The sequence below is a fragment of the Schistocerca nitens genome, chromosome 3, assembly GCF_023898315.1.
Source record: "Schistocerca nitens isolate TAMUIC-IGC-003100 chromosome 3, iqSchNite1.1, whole genome shotgun sequence".
Lineage (NCBI taxonomy): Eukaryota > Metazoa > Arthropoda > Insecta > Orthoptera > Acrididae > Schistocerca > Schistocerca nitens.
This window is the reverse complement of record NC_064616.1, coordinates 830970574-830989608: the sequence shown is the minus strand read 5'-3', so window position 1 is coordinate 830989608 and position 19035 is coordinate 830970574. Positions and strand designations below refer to the sequence as shown.

The window sequence follows — 19035 nt, the reverse complement described above, 5'->3', positions numbered from 1 at the left end:
TCTCCGATTCTGCGTAGAACCTCCTCATTCCTTACCTTATCAGTCCACCTAATTTTCAACATTCGTCTATAGCACCACATCTCAAATGCTTCGATTCTCTTCTGTTCCGGTTTTCCCACAGTCCATGTGTCACAACCATACAATGCTGTACTCGAGACGTACATCCTCAGAAATTTCTTCCTCAAATTAAGGCCGGTATTTGATATTAGTAGACTTCTCTTGGCCAGAAATGCCTTTTTTGCCATAGCGAGTCTGCTTTTGATGTCCTCCTTGCTCCGTCCGTCATTGGTTATTTTACTGCCTAGGTAGCAGAATTCCTTAACTTCATTGACTTCGTGACCATCAATCTTGATGTTAAGTTTCTCGCTGTTCTCATTTCTACTACTTCTCATTACCTTCGTCTTTCTTAGATTTACTCTCAAACCATACTGTGTACTCATTAGACTGTCCATTCCGTTCAGCAGATCATTTAATTCTTCTTCACCTTCACTCAGGATAGCAATGTCATCAGCGAATCGTATCATTAATATCCTTTCACCTTGTATTTTAATTCCACTCCTGAACCTTTCTTTTATTTCCATCATTGCTTCCTCGATGTACAGATTGAAGAGTAGGGGCGAAAGGCTACAGCCTTGTCTTACACCCTTCTTAATACGAGCACTTCGTTCTTGATCGTCCACTCTTATTATTCCCTCTTGGTTGTTGTACATATTGTATATGACCGTCTCTCCCTATAGCTTACCCCTACTTTTTTCAGAATCTAGAACAGCTTGCACCACATACCGAGCCATATTCCATGCTCAACGTCAGTGTTCGTTCCAAATGGCGCAAACTATGCACACCTTTCCTCCAATTATCAGATTCTGGCGCCGTGAAAACACTGTTCACTAAACACAACAAAACAGCAAAACAAAAGCCAATTATTAGAAAGACATTTAACTGTAACACTTCTTACGTAACTTAACCACTCTGCCTGAGCGGCTGCTTTAAACACTGAATCAACCAATACTGCTCTAAAGCAGTTGTTGTTGTTGTTGTTGTTGTGGTCTTCAGTCCTGAGACTGGTTTGATGAAGGTCTCCATGCTACTCTATCCTGTGCAAGCTTCTTCATCTCCCAGTACCTACTGCAGCCTACATCCTTCTGAATCTGCTTGGTGTATTCATCTCTTGGTCTCCCTCTACGATTTTTACCCTCCACGCTGCCCTCCAGTACTAAATTGGTGAGCCCTTGATGCCTCAGAACATGTCCTACCAACCGATCCCTTCTTCTAGTCAAGTTTTGCCACAAACTTCTCTTCTCCCCAATCCTATTCAATACCTCCTCACTAGTTATGTGATCTACCCATCTAATCTTCAGCATTCTTCTGTAGCACCACATTTCGAAAGCTTCTATTCTCTTCTTATCTAAACTATTTATCGTACAAGTTTCACTTCCATACATGGCTACACTCCATACAAATACTTTCAGAAACGACTTCCTGACACTTAAATCTATACTCGATGTTAACAAATTTCTCTTCTTCAGAAACGATTTCCTTGCCATTGCCAGTCTACATTTTATATCCTCTATACTTCGACCATCATCAGTTATTTTACTCCCCAAATAGCAAAACTCCTTTACTACTTTAAGTGTCTAATTTCCTAATCTAATTCCGGCTTAATTCGACTACATTCCATTATCCTTGTTTTGCTTTTGTTGATGTTCATCTTTCAAGACAATGTCAATTCCGTTCAACTGCTCTTCCAAGTCCTTTGCTGTCTCTGACAGAATTACAATGTCATCGGCGAACCTCAAAGTTTTTATTTCTTCTCCATGGATTTTAATACCTACTCCGAATTTTTCTTTTGTTTCCTTTACTGCTTGCTCAGTATACAGATTGAATAGCATCGGGGAGAGGCTACAACCCTGCCTCACTACCTTCCCAGCCCCTACTTCCCTTTCATGTCCCTCAACTCTTGTAACTGCCATCTGCTTTCCGTACAAATTGTAAATAGCCTTTCGCTCCTGAATTTTACCCCTGCCACCTTCAGAATTTGAAAGAGAGTATTCCAGTCAACATTGTCAAAAGATTTCTCTAAGTCTACAAATGCTAGAAACATTGGTTTGCCTTTTCCTAACCTTTCTTCTAAGATAAGTCGTAGGATCAGTATTGCCTCACGTGTTCCAACATTTCTACGGAATCCAAACTGATCTTCGCCGAGGTCGGCTTCTACCAGTTTTTCCATTCGTCTGCAAATAATTCGCGTTAGTATTTTGCAGCTGTGACTTATTAAACTGATAGTTCGGTAATTTTCACATCTGTCAACACCTGCTTTCTTTGGGATTGGAATTATTATATTCTACTTGAACTCTGAGGGAATTTCGCCTGTCTCGTACATCTTGCTCACCAGATGGTAGAGTTTTGTAAGGACTGGCTCTCCAAAGGCTGTCAGTAGTTCTAATGGAATGTTGTCTAGTCCTGGGGCCTTGTTTCGACTTAGGTCTTTCAGTGCTCTGTCAAACTCTTCACGTAGTATCATATCTCCTATTTCATCTTCATCTACCTCCTCTTCCATTTCCATAATATTGTACTCAAGAACATCACCCCTGTATAGACCCTCTATATACTCCTTCCACCTTTTTGCTTTCCCTTCTTTGCTTAGAACTGGGTTTCCGTCTGAGCTCTTGACATTCATGCAAGTGGTTCTCTTTTCTCCTAAGGTCTTTTTAATTTTCCTGTAGGCAGTATCTATCTCACCCCTGGTGAGATAAGCCTCTACATCCTTACATTTGTCCTGTAGCCATCCCTGTTTATCCATTTTGCGCTTCCTGTCTATCTCGTTTTTGAGACGTTTGTATTCCTTTTTGCCAGCTTCACTTACTGCATTTTTGTATTTTCTCCTTTCATCAATTAAATTCAGTATCTCTTCTGTTACCCAAGGATTTCCACTAGCCTCGTCTTTTTACCTACTTGATCCTCTGCTGCCTTCACTACTTCATCCCTCAGAGCTACCCATTCTTCTTCTACTGTACTTCTTTCCCCCATTCCCGTCAATTGTTCCCTTATGCTCTCCCTGAAACTCTGTACAACCTCCGAGCGAGGTGGCGCAGTGGTTAGCACACTGGACTCGCATTCGGGAGGACGACGGTTCAATCCCGTCTCCGGCCATCCTGATTTAGGTTTTCCGTGATTTCCCTAAATCGTTTCAGGCGAATGCCGAGATGGTTCCTTTGAAAGGGCACGGCCGATTTCCTTCCCAATCCTTCCCCAACCCGAGCTTGCGCTCCGTCTCTAATGACCTCGTTGTCGACGGGACGTTAAACACTAACCACCACCACCACTGTACAACCTCTGGTTCTTTCAGTTTATCAAGGTCCCATCTCCTTAAATTCCCACCTTTTTGCAGTTTCTTCAGTTTTAATCTACAGTTCATAACCAATAGATTGTGGTCAGAGTCCACATCTGCCCCTGGAAATGTCTTACAATTTAAAATCTGGTTCCTAAATCTCTGTCTTACCATTATATAATCTATCTGAAACCTTCTAGTATCTCCAGGGTTCTTCCATGTATACAACCTACTTTCATGATTCTTGAACCAAGTGTTAGCTATGATTAAGTTATGCTCTGTGCAAAATTCTACCAGGCGGCTTCCTCTTGCATTTCTTAGCCACAATCCATATTCAGCTACTACGTTTCCTTCTCTTCCTTTTCCTACTGTCGAATTCCATTCACCAATGACTAATAAATTTTCGTCTCCCTTCACTATCTGATTAATTTCTTTTATCTCATCATACATTTCATCAATTTCTTCATCATCTGCAGAGCTAGTTGGCATATAAACTTGTACTACTGTAGTAGGCGTGGGCTTCGCGTCTATCTTTGCCACAATAATGCGTTCACTATGCTGTTTGTAGTAGCTTACCCGCACTCCTATATTTTTATTGATTATTAAACCTACTCCTGCATTACCCCTATTTGATTTTGTATTTATAACCCTGTATTCACTTGACCAAAAGTCTTGTTCCTCCTGCCACCGAACTTCACTAATTCCCACTATATCTAACTTTAACCTATCCATTTCCGTTTTTAAATTTTCTAACCTACCTGCCCGATTAAGGGATCTGACATTCGACGCTCCGATCCGTAGAACGCCAGTTTTTCTTTCTCCTGATAACGACGTCGTCCTGAGTAGTCCCCGCCCGGAGATCCGAATGGGAGACTATTTTACCTCCAGAATATTTTACCCAAGAGGACGCCATCATCATTTAATCATACAGTAAAGCTGCATGCCCTCGGGAAAAATTACGGCTGTAGTTTCCCCTTGCTTTCAGCCGTTCGCAGTACCAGCACAGCAAGGCCGTTTTGGTTATTGTTACAAGGCCAGGTCAGTCAATCATCCAGACTGTTGCCCCTGCAACTACTGAAAAGGCTGCTGCCCCTCTTCAGGAACCACACGTTTGTCTGGCATCTCAATAGATACCCCTCCGTTGTGGTTGCACCTACGGTACGGCTATTTGTATCGTTGAGGCACGCAAGCCTCCCCACCAACGGCAAGTCTACATGCTGGCACGGAAGCGTCTTCCGACTGCCTTTCACTGCTGAGGCTGACCTGCTAGTTTCTTTGGTAACGTCCAAAAAATAGTGGCGTCGTTACAGGTGATATAAAGACATTTCTTTAGATATCCCCACAAAAAGAAATCTGCTGGTGGTAAACCGAGGGACCGTGCGGTCTATTCCTGAGGTCTACAACTTCCTTACAGTCTTCCAGAAAACCGGTTGTATTTCCCGCGCAACACCATGCCCTAAATGGATTGAGTGCCCGTCATTCTGCATCCAACTACGGCCTTTCGTGTCTAGACTGACAGTTTCAATGACGGCACCAGAATTATTGACGTTAAAGGTCGATACGTCTTACATGTTAGAGGACGTGGGAAATGATGCGACCTGATAATTTCATGTCCAATGATTCCACATCGTATATAAATGGACCACCTCCTTTGATGATCGACATGATGCACCAGCCTAGGATTCTCTGTTATCCAGTAATACGTATTATGACGCTTCACTGCTCCAAAATTTGCCAGCAAGGATTCATCAGAGAGCACAGCACTTCGTAAGGCATCCGGAGTGAAATTATTCACGGCCCATTCACAGAAATTGAGTCCCATTAAAATCGTTGCCATGCAGCTTAAGCGTCAAATGTGAAGGGCAGTTGTGGGGAAAGCAGTCCCTGGGACTCGATCCGCTGGCCCCAGCCCCGCTGCTGCCATCGCTCGACGCGAATCTCTGCCAGCGCGGTGACAATAGGCCCCTGTCCTCTTCAGCTGCGACGACGGGAGCGGATTTCCACGTAAATTACCGTTGTGCTTTGAGTACACTCAATGTTGGGTCCCAGACATTGCTTAGTTGAAAACCGTTGTCTTCATTTACTAGTTCCTTGTGAAGCTGCATTTCTACGGCATTTATTAGAATGCAGTCCCAGAAAGTGTCGAACTGCTGCAACAACTTGGTGTGATCCTAACGCCTGACACGCCCGTGGGAGATGCAGTGCTCTGCCGGAGCGGGCGTCGCGGCTGTTCGTTTTGTGTGTCGTTTATGCTCGCCTGCACTGCCAGATAGCCTGACCTACATACGAGGGTCAGTGCAACAGAAATGCACACTATTTTTTTAAAAAAATATCCATCTTTTGTTCTACATGTTTGAAAGTTTTACAGTGTGTAAATACATCCTTTAGGAACGATATTTTCATTTCTCCACATAATTTCCATCCCTCTCAGCTGCCTTCCGCCATCTTGGAACCAGCGCCTGTATACCCGCACGGTAAAATTCTGGACCAACCTGTTGGAGCCACTGTTTGGCAGCATGCACAAGGGAGACCATTTTCAAACCTTGTTCCACGAAGAGAATTTTTGTTTCCCAATGAGACGATAGTCACATGGAGCTAGGTCAGGACTGTAAGGCGGGTGTTTCAGTGTTGTCCATCCGAGTTATGTGATCGCTTTCATAGTTTTTGACTGACATGTGGCGGTGCATTGTCGTGCAACAGCTAAACATCCTGCTTTTACCGATGTGGTCGAACACGACTCAGTCGAGCTTGAAGTTTCTTCTGTGTCGTCACATGTGCATCAGAATTTATGGTGGTTCCACTTGGCATGATGTCCAAAAGCAAGATTCCTTCGGAATCGAAAAACACCGTAGCCATAACTTTTCTAGCAGGTGTGGTTCTGATTTTTTTTTCCTGGGTGAATTTGCATGATGCCACTCCATTGATTGCCTCTTCGTCTCTGGTGAAAAATGATGGAGCCATATTTCATCACCTGTCACAATTCTTCCAAGAAATTCATCTCCACCATTCTCGTACTGTTCCAAAAGTTCGCTGCATACCGTTTTTCTTATTTCTTTGTGAGCCACTGTCAACATCCTGGGAACCCACCTGGCACAAACCTTTTTAACGCCAACACTTCCAGTATTCTGCAAACACTTCCTTCTCCTATCCCATCGTAGAATGACAATTCGTTCACTGTGATGCGTCTGACAGTAGTCACCAATTCGTTTACTCTCTGCACATTGGACTGTGTGCAGTAGGAGGCCTGCCACTGCGAGGACAATCCTCAATATTGCCGTGCCCGCTTTCATCGCGTAACCTGCTTGCCCACCGACTAACTGTACTGCGATCGACAGCAGCATCTCCACACACCTTTTTCAACCTCTTGTGGATGTTTCCCACTGTCTCGTTTTCACAGCACAGTAATTCTATAACAGCAAGTTGCTTCTGACGAACGTCAAGTGTAGCAGCCATCTTGAAGACATGCTCTGATGGCGCCACTCACGGGAACAGGTTGAACTAAGTTTGAAAACAAGCGGGAAGGATGTATCTACACACAGTAAAACTTTCACACATGCAGAATGAAAACTGCATTTTTACAAAAACAGTGTGCATTTCTTATGGAGTGACCCTCGTACATTTCCCCGCCCTGGCAGCGGTTGCAGTAGACTCCTAGTTTCCGAATTCTAGATCATGCTTGACTGATCCCAATAAGGCTTTCGTCTCTGCTGGTGGGCGGAACAGGCACTTGACGTTATGTTTCTGGTGCATCCTTCCAATTTTTGTTGAGGTGTTCCCGACGTATGGAAAAATCGCCGACGCAATAAGTTCTTCACCTTCAGTAGGCTGTAGTCAATGCTTCTTTGGTCTCATGGCACGTTGTCTCTGGCAGTTGCTGTAATCGTTCGCATGGACATTGCCTGTAGGTGCTGCAATTCGGCTGTTAGGCTGTCTGGGTCCAAGATTTCGTGTGCTCTGCGCACTAGTGTGCTTAGGACATCTACTCGTTGTGAAGGTGCATGACACCTGGCGGCATCCAAATACAAATCTATATACGTCGGTTTACAGTAGATGTTGTGTTCACCTAGACCTTAAAGACTACCTTAAGTCCACAACGAAGGAAAGCCACTCTGCCCAATTCTTAGTAATACAAGCATACCAACATATGAATTAGTTAAACACCTAACAAAGATGCTCAGCCCCTTTGCCAGTACCAATATGGAATAAGGCACATTTCATCCAGCAGCTTCAGAAATTTCGACTGGGCCAAGAGGAGCTAACGGTGTGCTTTAACGTAACTGTTTGTACTTGTGCTTATGTTAACCTACTTTTTTATTTGAATGAAGGTACTAGGAACAGACGAAGTGGCGATGAGCTGCCCGCTATCATCAGTCGTGGCCAAAATATTTACGGAGGCATTCAAGAAAGAAGCCCTTGAGCTTTTCTAATATGTACATGATACATTCGTAATCTGGCCACACGGGTGACATCATTTACAAGACTTCCTACAAAGCCTGAATTCGCTGCACCTAACATCAAATTCCTGATGGAGACAGAAGAAATAGTGAACTTTCACTTCTGTATGTGATCGTCAAATGAAGTACAGATAACACGCTAGGAGAAAGCGTATACAATAAACTGGCATTTGCACTTGCAGCTGTCATGCATCTTTGCAACAAGAAAATGTTCTAAGCACACTAGTGCACAGGGCACGCGAATTCTCGGACGAAGACGGTCAAACAGCGAAATTGCAGAACCTGCAGGCAGTATTCCATACAAACGGTTACACCAACTGCCAAATACAACGTGTCATGAGACCAAAGTAGCTGAGATCACAGCCTGCTGTGGACAAAGGGACACTTGCAAGATCACCACAAGGCTCCAAATTGAAGTTCGATAGAAGAGTTAACTCTAGCTGGGTCTACGTGAGACATAACTCGCATGAACCCAATTATTTCTTAAAATTGTTACACAGCGGAAATGCTAGTTTTTTAATGACAATTAATTGTTTAAATAATAAGAAACCAGGCCCAAGTTAACGGGTTACAGCCTCGGTACCTCTACTTTTACAGTATGTAGCATGAAATGAGATATAATTTCTATATACTTACATTAAATTCAAGGGTCAGTGGAATTACAACATTTATTTTCTCTGTATGCGTTCACATGATTTCAACAAGGTACAGTTATTTGATGTCACAAAATCTGATGCAATAATGAGATCATACGATAAACAAACGTTCATACAGATAATTAGCACAGTACAAGGGCCACGAAACCATTCTGATAATAGTTGTGCAAGTGAATAATACCATACTGGAAACGAAAGATAACCACAGAATTTATCATTAGTAGCTGGTTGTGTGAGTGATTGCACGAATCTGACCACGATGTTATCCATAGTCCCAGGCACCACACTTTACCCAGCAAATCACTGGTGACCCACACGAACATTTACATGTAAGAAACGATGGTTACAAATTGAATAAAACCGATGGTCTGATCGCACCTAAGTTTAACCCCGTGCCGCAGACACATCTTACCAATTGACTGCTGGCACTCTCGCAACTGGATGATCCCCAGACATCAATTGTTGGATGGTCAGATTTTGCTCATCTCGTATGTCCTTCATATCTACAAACCCCATCAGTGTGAAATTTTCTAGTTCCGGAGCGAGCACGAAAAGTGCTTAAAGAAACTCAAGACCTGAGACAATTACACTCAAAGAGTGCTTTTCACCTAATCCTCCGAGACTCCTCAGCTTCTCCACTCCAGAGTTCTGCACCTTTCTCTATCAATCGGAGGGCTAGCTCTCAAACTTCTGTCCAATGGAATGTTTAACGACAAAGTTACATCTCCTACCTACAGACGTTTTCTGAATGAATGGTTGGGCAACATTCCCACACATCAAAAAACAAGCGTCCAAGTATTTCCTATGCTCAATCCAACTGGCACTTTCTGCTCCCAAAAAACAGAATACAAAGTATTTTACAAAAATGCGTCCGTTTCTCACTGAACACTGAAAGACCCTATCTAGGTGAAAACAATTACAGCAAGCATTCCAGACAACATCCTCTGAAAAATATTATCTGGCCCAGCTGAAATACGAGCACTGTCCTTATCTACGTTTCTTGAGAAAGCCCCGAATCCACAGGTACTACTCCATTGTACAGACATGGAACGCTGCTGATAGCATCATCCTGGCGCCTGCTATTGCAGCACTCAGCCGTTGTTGACTCTAGGCCAAGAAAACCCTGCTGCCCTGGAAATCTTCCCTTCAGGATGGCCACCAGGTCAATGGCGACCAACTTCCTCCTTCCGCTTGTTCCCGCTGCTCACCCAGAACCACAAAACTAGCATGCAGTTGGCGGAACAAAGAACATGCACTATCTGCGCTTGAATCTACAAGAAATTAGAAGGAAAAGATGAAGTGAAAATGCGGGTGGATAACGTAACCACTCACCAATTCTTGTGAATCAGTTTAACATCACATGCACGATCTCGTCAGTTTTCCGAAAAACATATCAACATGAAGAAATGAATTCAAAATGACAGGACACAGCCCAGCCTCAGGCAGACTCCTCTCGTCACTTCTGCAATCGGGACAAAAATTTATTTGGGGAATGTTACACTGAACAAGGTATGATGTGCCATCACCAAATCAATTTTTCCTTTAGCCCTTGACCCCACTGAAATAAATTATCAGGTAAAGAAGCCAGAAGGTTCCCTTGCAAATATCTAAATGAGCTGCTCATATCACAATCATGCACTTGAGCCATCAGTTCATTCATACACAGTGCTGGACAGTCTCCTCAATAGTTTCATCATTATTACATTACTCAAAATGGCGGATAGTTACACTTGCTGCATTTACATTTGATAATCTTTACAATAGTAGGGTGATCGAACACACCGTCGTGTGTATTTACTTTATAAATTTTGAACTCTCTGGTCCTATCAACATTAACACTCCTCGATTACTAGATTCACGCAAATTGCTTGGTCACAGAGCGGCAATAAAGGCAGTCACACATTAATTTAACAGTATTCAACTGCTACTGCGAAATACATACACTAATGTTCACACTCACCACCTGAAACGCACTATTCATTAGACGAGGAACCAACATTAACCAAACGTATTCAGAATTTAAATTACTTATACAGAACGAAAAATAATATTGACTAACACGTAATACACGGAAATGAACCGAGAGATAATTGTTGCCATAAACGTCCAAATACATACCACAATCGCAAAAATCGGTTCCTAGAACATACATCTTCATAAACACTCTAAATTAATATACGTAACATTGAATAAAATCTATTAACTGACTCATGTGTTTGACAAAACACTAGTTGTATATTCCTGACATTGTTAGTCTGGGGGGCAATCTGCAGTGTGTGATAAATGAAGGAAACTTTACACGCCAAAATCGTTGCAAAGCATTTTATTGGATGATCGGTTTCGACACAGCTATGCTATCATCATCTGAACTTACGCTATAACATTTTTACAACATATTGTCTGTAAGTATTGGAAGTCCCACTACCAAGAAGAACACTACGCAACGGCGTTTCGAATATAAAAGTTTTATGTACAAACATAAGTGTGACTCTATTGCGCCTTTACATATGTTCATTTTCCCAACCAGCTGGCAGTTATCAGCATTTTCTCTTCTTTACAATCTATCTGATTTCAATTTTATCAAACAAGTGGAACTACTCCATTTGCACTATGTGTTTTATAGTTTATTCTGCGTGACACTTGATATGTTTTGACATCGTCTAAGGTTTGTTTGGAAACCTTCACTTCAAGATATCAGGAGATTTGAAACACTATGCCTCAACAAACGGTTAGCTGCATTTACTTCAGTGGAGGGATAAAAACCAATCTTACATAATGGCCTCATATATCGTCTTTCGCATAGAAGTAATGAAGAAGGAGCCGGAGCAAATGGAGAATCTGCAGTTGTTCGACGAATCTGAAAGCAATATGCACAGCACTAAATACAACACACGAACTGAATCATGTGTTAAATAAAACACTAGCTACATATTCCCGAGATTGTCGGTCTGGGGGCATCTGCTGTGTATGATATCTGCAGGAAACTTAATAAGCCAAGATTGATGAAAAGCATGATGACCGGTCTCCACAGGATTATACTGTCATCATTAGATTCTATGCGATAAAATTATTACAACTTTATGTTCATCTGTGTTGCCAGTTGTTTCACACTGTATATGCACAGCCCACTACCATTAAGATCACTACACATTAGTATATCAAACATAAAACTGTTATGTACAATCATAAACTTAATGATATTGAGCTGGTTACAAATGTTCACCACCAGCTAGCACTTTTCAGTTTGTATTCAAAGTCTTTTCTTTCTTTTGTAATTTGTATGATTTTGGATTTGTCAAGCAACTGGAGTTTCTCTGTTTGCTGCAGCTCCTTTACCATTTCTTCCGCACGAAATTCTACATATTCCGCCATTGTATGACTTTAGTTTTGGCCCTTAACTTCAAAATATCAGGAGAATTGAATTAACTACACCACAACAAACTATTAGCTATATATTTGCTTCAATAATTCCCGATTCGAACCAACACTGTCATAACATTATGGTGTTATGACAGTGTCGGTCTAGTGAACTGGGATATATTGAAGGAATTATTTATGCATGAACGTTTGTTGTGGTGTAGATAATTCAATTCTCCTTATATTGAGAGGCAACGGCCTTGCCGCGGTGGATACACCGGTTCCCGTGAGATCACCGAAGTTAAGCGCTGTCGGGCGTGGTCGGTACTTGGATGGGTGACCATCCAGGCCGCCATGCGCTGTTACCATTTTTCGGGGTGCACTCAGCCTCGTGAGGCCAATTGAGGAGCTACTCTACCGAATAGTAGCGGCTTCGGTCAAGAATACCATCTTACGACCGGGAGAGCGGTGTGTTGACCCCACGCCCCTCCTATCCGCATCCTCCACAGAGGATGACACGGCGGTCGGATGGTCCCGGTAGGCCACTCGTGGCCTGGAGACTGAGTGCTTTTTATATTGAGAAGTGAAGGGTACGGAACTAAACTTTCCAATGGCGGTATGTGGAATTTCGGGCGGAATTAATGGTAAAAGAGCTGGTGCAAATGGAGAAGCTCCAGTTGGGGGACAAGAGAGGTGCCTCCACGTGCGGTGTTCTTACCACGAAGCAGAACACCCGGCGTCCCCTGGTAACAGTGCCATTGGCCTGGCCAAACCTCTCGCCACGATGACAACCAATGATTTACACAATATATTCTTTTAAGACCACCCGTTAGGCTAAACTCGATTACATCGAGAGATTTTCAACAACCAAATCAGTTTTATTGGTATCACTTTTATTTATCTGACATATATCACAAACATGACTGTAATAATTTATGCATAGAAGAAACACAACGTAGTACAAACGACTGCCGACCAAGAATTGATGGCGTGAGACTAGTTACATAGAAAGACCTCACTTGTAGTGTGGAAGTGCAACAGTCTGCAAACGAAGCCTAGTGATAAAATCCGTTTGTCTAGCAGATGGTGACTACATCAAAATCCTAACTATAGAACGTGACAAATACGATGAAACTTCTGTCTACATACAATCTGCCACTAATATTGTTCTACAACCCCCAGGAAATCATCACAACTAGAAAATCAAGTAATTATCGGCGAATTCAGCAGCCACCACATTGATTAGGGATATAGTGCGTGTAACAACAATTAACTTGAAGTTGAGTTGTGGGCAGAGGACCAGCAACACAAACTCATTAATCACCGAAACAAACCAAAGATATTCTATTGGAGTCGATGGGAGAAGATCTACAACCCTGCTCTCCTTTTTGCATCTGTGACATCAGTCAAATAATAAAGAAGCAGCAGTACCCTTCACACAAGACATATCAGTTATGTGTACCATTCAAACCGTTTTACAACCTCAAGTCGCACACTTCAGCTGTAGATTCAACTTTAAAAAGGACAAGTGAGATGTCTTGCCGAAATTGTTGAAGACATAGTGCTGGAAATAGATTCCCATCCAAAAAAAACTGCAATGCATTCTTCAAGCTCTTGCTTAAAGCTGCTTGTCAGAGCATCCAAAGTGGCGGTAGAACCAGCTACACATCATCACACATCAAAAGAGCTACTATGCATTCTTCAATCTCCCGATTAAACCTGCTCGTTAGAGCATCCTAAGGGCCTACAGAACCAGCTACACACCATGACGATGTGGAACTATACGCCGGATACTGCACAGTTTTAAGGTGGACCCTCTCTGATGTAAAGATGGGTAAGACGCTAGTGCAGAGAATAGGTCCCACTCGCAGAACTGAGTTGTGTAGCCTGATGACAGACATCGACGTTACTCACAACAGCAAGAACGCATCGCCCACAATAAAGACATTATCCAATGGCCCTCACAAACCTTTACGATCAAGAAACGTCACTGCAAGTGAAATCGCCCATCAACGTCTAATTACTGGGAAGTGCAGCAAGAAACGCCTGAAGACTACTTGTAAAGTAACAAGCGATATAAAATCAGAAACTGACAGCATCTGCCACCCCATCACAACAGAAGAGATCGCTAATTGTATCCGAGCTCTAAAAGATGGTAAAACATTTGGGGCAGTCAAGGTACGTGTAGAAATGCTATCACTGTCTCTAAAGGAGTACTGACTGCCTCCGCCAAATTTTCAACAACACACTGGGAATGTTCAACATTTCTAAGCACTGGAGACAAGCTAATGATGTCGTTCTGATCAAGCCAGGAAAATCATCAGACGACCCAAAAAAATTTCCGGCCTCTATCTTTGTTCTTCCATCCGTTCAAACTACTTGAACGAATTCTTCTAGCTGATCTCACCCCAATCATAGAAGATAAGCTCATAAAAGAACAAGCTGGCTTCGGACCTGGTCGGTCTTGCACAAGGCAGGTACTGAATCTTACCCACTGTATCGAGGACGGCTTAGAGAAAGGTCTTGCCACCGGTGTTTTCCTTTGTTGACCTGAGTGAGGCCTACGACACAGTAGACATTAGGACACTTCTACCAGATGTGTCACAAGAAAAGATTATGGCTTTATGAAGATCACTGCAGAGCTTTTCAACAACAGAAGATCCTATGTTAGTTTTCAAAACATCAAAATTTAGTGGTGCAAAACAAAAATGCTCATCCCCAAGGAAGCTTACTTGCTTACAAACTATTTAACGTGTCCGCCAACGACCAACCACGTAATAAGGCTTGCACCTAATTTGTTTATGCTGACGATATGGCCCCCTCTGCCCACCATAAGACATCTGAAAGCGTTCAAAGACAGCTTCCGTCTGTCCCTGAAGACATCGGAAATTATTACGAGGCCAACAGCCCGAAGCAAAACGGTAGTTAGCACTTTCCATCTCTGTAAAAAAATATGCAAACTACAGTTTAAAAGTCTCACAGCAGGGAACTACTCTCAGTTACTGCTCAGCCCCTAGTTACCTCAGGGTTATTCTTAATACAAGTTTGACATTCAAGGAACATTGTGACAGTGCCATAACGAAGGTCGCAGCACAAATCAGTATCGTAAAAAAAAATTCTTAAGTCTCAAAGGCGCAAGTTAGGAAGAAGCACACATGGCTTTAGCCTTCTGCTATCCAGAAGGACAATATGATTCCTCTGTATCGTATCAGTCCAGCCACTAGAGCCAGGTTGATGTTGCTCTTTACCAAACTCGCCGCCAGGCGACAAGATACTTGACACTAAACCTGGCCGGATTAGCTCCACCCGTTGCCAGGCGGGTAGTAACAGCGGAATCTGAAAGGAGCAAAGTCTACACTGATGACAGACAGCCCCTATATCGACGTGAACCTGTTGCTCGACGCCTTCGCAGCAGATAAAGCTTCGTCTCAAGTACCTCAACCTTAATGAAGTCAAAGGTAGATGAGTTTCAACAGTGGCAGGAAAAACTAAAAGTAGTTGGATACCACCGAAAGAGGAGCTACACCCAGGAAATAGCCTGTCATGACCAACACGGAGATCACTAAATCGTCTTCGTGTGAGCTTTGGTCGAAGTAAAACTTCCACGTTAAAATGGGGACTCTGCAATAACCAAGATGTGTTCCGTGCATGTGGGGCTGAGCAGACGGTGATTCATTCCCTTCATTGCCCTGTTTACTCTACCTCCTCAGTCATCACGATCCAAGAGGATTGGGCATCAGCAAGGTCAACAACAATGCTCCTTGCTGAGGCGCTACACTTCATTGAAATTGTTGAAATGGTTGTCATCGACACGCTAAAAACAAGAAGTTGTTTGACAAATCCAAAATCAATATACACAACACTGAATGCAACATATTAACTGAATCACGTTTTAAACCAAATACTAGTTACATATTCGTGACATTGTTCGCCTGGGGGCGATCGACCCTGTATGATAACTGGAGGAAACATCAGAAGCCAAGATCGCTAGAAAAGCATTTTATTGGATGACCAGCTTCGACAGAGTTATGCTGTCGACATGGGATAGGATGCTTCTAAAATTTTTATAACATGGTGTCCATCATTGTCCCTTGTCGCTTCACATTGCATATGCACTTCGCACTACCTCGTACACCACTAGACATCGGCATATTCTTTCATCACTTCTTCTGTGCGAAATTCCACATATTCCTCCGCCTGAGTAAGATTAACGTTGACCCTTTCACTTCAAAATATCAAGAAAATTGCCTTCATGAAACGAACAAATAGCTATCTTTTTCCTTAAATATGCTCTAAATTAATTGGTCCACCAATATCATAACACTGTGTTGCTATGACGGTGTTGTTCGGGTGAATTGGGATATAGGGTAAGGCACTAACTATTGCCACCAAGACTAACTCCGAAAGTACTAACTTCGAAAGTATGATAGGAGCTGAAAAGTTTGTGGGACAAATGTTGCATGGGACAATGAGGGACATAATGTGACGTTGTTTCTTTGTTTCTAGGTGGGATCGCGTCAGAGTTATGAAGATCAGCTTCGTTTCTTTAAATGGGATGCTATGGTTTGGTACTTATTTTCTGATAGCGCCTATCGAGCCGAAGCCAATGTTTCGTAACAGTAAGGTCTTTGAAGGTCAACGAAGGTCACAAAGGTGGCATGAACGGCCATTTACAGAAGGTGTTCTTCTTATCGTAGACTGTGTGGTGTTCCTTCTCACATCAGCACTTATCGAAGCACATGCTCTGACAATTCTCACTCGCATATCTTCAGGTGTAGTTGGAACGTCTTTATAAACAATGTCTTTCACGAATCCCCACAAGAAAAAATCCAGAGGCGTCAAGTCTGGCGAAGGAACCGGCCACGATACATCTCCTCCGCGTCCAATCCAACGATTTGGAAACTGTTTGTGCAACTCATTTCTAGCCATCAGCGAAAAATGTGCCGGACACACATCGTGTTGTTACCACATTCCGTTCCTTGTTCCTAAAGATATTTCTTCCAATAACAGACCTAATGTTTCTTCCATGAACGTGGTGTATTTCCTACCATTAAGATTTCCTTCGATGAAATAGGGGCCTATAATTGTGCCGTCCAGAAACCCACACCATACATTCACCGACAACGGTTTTTGGTGTGCAACTTGCCGCAGCCAACATGGATTTTCAGTTGCCCAATAGTGCATGTTATGCAAATTAACATTTCGATGATTCGTGAATGTAGCCTCGTCAGTAAATAAAATCAAATTAATAACTGTGTCATCCCTCTGAATCTGATGTTGAGCCCATCGGCAGAATTCAATGCGACGCATACAATCCATACCAGTTAATTCTTGGTGAAGACTGATATGATAAGGATGATATCTATGACGATTCAGAACACGAACAACACTAACCTGGCTCATGTCAGCGTCCCTTGCGATTTGACGAGAACTAACACAAGGATCTCGAACCACAGTGGCAAGAGTACAAAATTCCGCTTCCTCGTTAGTAACTTCCCTTTGCCGGATATATTTCCGATGTGTTAAAGATCCAGATGTTCTCAATTTATCATACACATATTTAAATGTACGACGTGTAGGGTGAGTACGTTGAGGATACCTTTCAGCGTATAAGTCCCTAGCTCTCACCGTAAATGAGAAGCATATCGATTTGTTCTTCGAAGGAATACATCATTCACATTCGCTTGATTCGACGATACTAGTCTTACCGTTCCTATTAGTGTTGTATTGCGAAACAAATCGAATGATGTTTGCATGTCAATGGCACGTTAGATGGATACGCCGTATTCGGCGAATATTTACTATTTGCACGATATACGAGAGAGAATTGTCAGAGCGTGTGCTTCGATAAGTGCCGAAGTCATAAGGAATACCACTCAATCCATGATAAGAAGATTGCAGCACTGCACTAATACCAATGGTCATCACTTTGAACACCTTCTGTAAATGGACCTTCATGCCGCCTTTTTGACCTTCGTTCACCTTCAAACACCTTACTGTTACATATCATTGGATTCATCTCGATAGCTTCTATCAGAAAATAAGTATCAAACTATAGCATCCCATTTAAAAAAAAAAAAGGTTGACCTTCATATCTCCGACGCGACCCCACCTAGCAACTAAAGACCAACATCATATTGTGGCCCCCGTTCCCATGCAACATTTGTCCCCATAAACTTTTCAGCGACTATCATATTTTTTGGAGTTATTCTATCTGGCGATAGTTAATGACTCACCCTGTATAGCTAATCGTTTGTTGAGGTGTAGGCAATTTAATACTCCTGATATTTTCAAGTGGAGGGTTCAAACAAACCTTAGACAAATGGCAGAATATGTGGAGCTTGCCACAGAATAAATAGTAAGAGTTGGAGCAAATGGAGATGCTCAAGTTGATTGATAAACCCGATATAAATGTAGGCAACAATAAATACAACATGTTAACTGAATCACGTGTCAGATAAACCGCTAGCTACATTTTACTGACATTGTCACTCTGAGGCTCTGCAGTGTATGATAACTGAAGGGAACTTCACAAGCCAATACCGCTAAAATGGTATTTGATGGATGACAAGTTTCGACAGAGGTGTGCACCCATCTTCGGATCTTACACTATAAAATTTTTACAACATATTATCTAACAGTGTTAGAAGTCGGTTCACACAGTTTATGCACTTCCCACTACCATGGAAATCACTACATATCGGGTAGCCAGATATAAAAGTACTATGAACAAACATAAAATTAACTACACACATCAAAAAAAGTTTTGCATCACCCCGGTTTCATGAACTCCTGAGATAGACGTTGACTGTGGATATTGTATCACACACTGTCCCTTTGACTGTTCAGAGGTGTCACTAAACCCGCCAAAAGATGTAAACAACGATGCATGAGCAGCGCCTATTAGATGGTGGGGGGTCCGACAGCCGATCTGTTCGAGCCATTCCACCAGGAAGGAGGTACACGGTTCGTGTTGTCTGTAGTTCAACCATGCCTAGACGGTCAATACCGCCGTTCGATCGCGTCCGCATTGTTACTTTGTGCCAGGAAGGGCTCTCAAAAAGGGAGGTGTCCAGGCGTCTTGGAGTGAACCAAAGCGGTGTTGTTCGGATATGGAGGATATACAGAGAGACAGGAACTGCCGATGACATGCCTCGCTCAGGCCACCCAAGGGCTACTACTGCAGTGGATGAGCGCTACCTACGGATTATGGCTCGGAGGAACCCCTACAGCAACGCCA

General features: G+C 42.7%; 1 protein-coding gene and 1 pseudogene across 1 annotated transcript in view; both read left to right on the top strand.

The window, feature by feature from the left end:
• The window catches only part of LOC126248855 (glutamate [NMDA] receptor subunit 1), a 613579-nt gene that overhangs the window by 400585 nt on the left and 193959 nt on the right, over nucleotides 1-19035 (top strand). The window lies entirely within an intron of this gene.
• On the top strand, nucleotides 12046-12163 carry LOC126250263 (5S ribosomal RNA; annotated as a pseudogene).